Genomic DNA, 2,008 nt, shown 5'->3' with positions numbered 1-2,008 from the left:
AAAAAAGAAAAAAAAGAAAAAAAAAGAAAAGAAAAGAAAAGAAGAAAAAACTAGTTTTTACCTGTAAAAAGTGGCCATTTGGTAATCAGATACGGATTCGATTTGCATCATTGGCGTTCCTTACAATCTGAAAAGCTTCTGAGGTACCAGGTTGGTTTGAATGTGCTATAGCTCTTATGCTGTTGCCTATTTTAATAATTCCCATGAACTTTTCTATCGAAAACTCTCAGGTTGAAAGTGGACTCATTGATCCTCCACAACTGCATATGATTGAGAAGATGACATATTAGATAAGGAAAAAAAAAAAAAAAAAAGAGAGCCGAGTTTTCCTTCATCCATGGTGAACAAAGAATCTCTTAATTCAAAGGTTCTGGGATTCCTGAAATAGTGCCAAGTGAGGGCAGTGGGAATGATGACACCCCAATGATTAGATTCTTTTCACTTACGGGGAAGAAACTCTCTCCTACAGAAGAAGGTTATGTGTTTCATTGTAAGCTAAACTCAAAATGCCTCTGTAATAGCCTACCCTAAAAGTTTCCCAGCCGGAGGCACTCTTGCTATCAGCCATCATATAGGTTCCACCGCCATTCTCGGCACTGAGATATTTCTTTAGCTTCACAGACATGAACTGCACTTGGGTTCCATCGTCAAAAGACCACACATAAGAAGGAAAAGAAAAAAAAAAAAAGGATGGCGAATGGTAAAAAACAGAGGCTTGATCTAAGAAATAAGCCAAGATCAAGTCTGTGTTAAGAGCTTAGAAGTTTTTTTTCTATTTTCGGTAAATGAAGAGCTTAAAAGTTAAATGTTTACTAATTTTCATATTATTAATTTCTATATGCATTTAAAGTCAACATCGTATTTTTCGCATGTAATTTCAAAGGGGATTAGGTTTTGTGTGTGACACCTAAGAATATGGCAAGTGTATTAGATCCGGCTGAAAGATTGTCGGGGTATCTTCTTAAGAATACGGCAAATATCAGGGGGTTTGGGAGGGTATTCGAATTTTAGTCCCACATTGCTTAGGAGGAGGTTGTTGGGTTAATCGATAACTTCTAACTTCCTTAAAATAGTATATTATACCAAAGTTAATGGGATCAGGGCGTTACAGGTGGTATTAGAAGTTAACATATTAATTGGTCTTTGAGCTCAATATTGATTTAATCCACGTAGGTACCAATTTAGAGGGAGACAGAGAGAGAGAGAGAGGGAGGCAACTAATGAAATTCTCATTGCCCTAGGGAAAAGAGGGAAAGGCTGAGTGGAGCAGAACCCCAAGCTTTAGAGCTGAAATATTGCCATACATACCAGAATATCATTGTTGGGCATTTCATCGAAGAGCCATGGAGTCATCCACCCTTCTGTAAGAAGCCATACTCCAAGATTCACAGCTTTGAATGGCAAACCCAAAGAAGAAGGAATAGAGAGAAGAGATGAACAAAGGTGGACAAGCAGCATAGCTCTGCTGTAAGAGTATTTTTCCATATCTCTCTCTCTCTTTCTTTTGTGCAGGTTTAGGGGTGAGGAATATTCATAGCCATAGGCTGTCAATGCTGTTCTATGTGGACTCATTGGAAGTCAACTATGGATTCAAAACTCTCATATGTGAAAACCATTTTGACTTTCAACCACGTTTATATATTTTTTTTATGGATAAAGGTATTTAATCCGTATCTTTACCATTGATTGATTGAGTGACAAAGAGACTATTCCTTCACTATCTACTGACCAATAATAGAGAGGATAGCAGGGAATGGTTATGTAGGGAATGAGTAACATTAAGTAGTACCATCCATTGGATTTAGATCTCTCCATCTCGAGCCACTCCCTGGTTGGAGAGGGACCAGCAAGACACATAATAGTAGAGAGAGTGAAACCCGTTGTTTCTCTCTCCTATTATGTACCTTGTTGGTCCTCTCTAGCCAACCCTAGGCTGGAGAGGATCTAAATCCCCATCCAGAAGGGCTATTTCTTAGGTCAACTCAGGGAGTTTTCGGTCAAAGCTTGA

General features: G+C 38.5%; 1 pseudogene; it reads right to left on the bottom strand.

The window, feature by feature from the left end:
• The window catches only part of LOC122074327, a 4,286-nt pseudogene extending 2,828 nt beyond the window's left edge, over positions 1-1,458 (bottom strand).
• Positions 1,459-2,008: the final 550 nt, after the last annotated feature.

This window comes from Macadamia integrifolia, chromosome 3 (genome assembly GCF_013358625.1).
Source record: "Macadamia integrifolia cultivar HAES 741 chromosome 3, SCU_Mint_v3, whole genome shotgun sequence".
Classification (NCBI taxonomy): domain Eukaryota; kingdom Viridiplantae; phylum Streptophyta; class Magnoliopsida; order Proteales; family Proteaceae; genus Macadamia; species Macadamia integrifolia.
The sequence above is the reverse complement of the archived record's forward strand: the minus strand, read 5'-3'. Positions and strand labels throughout refer to the sequence as shown.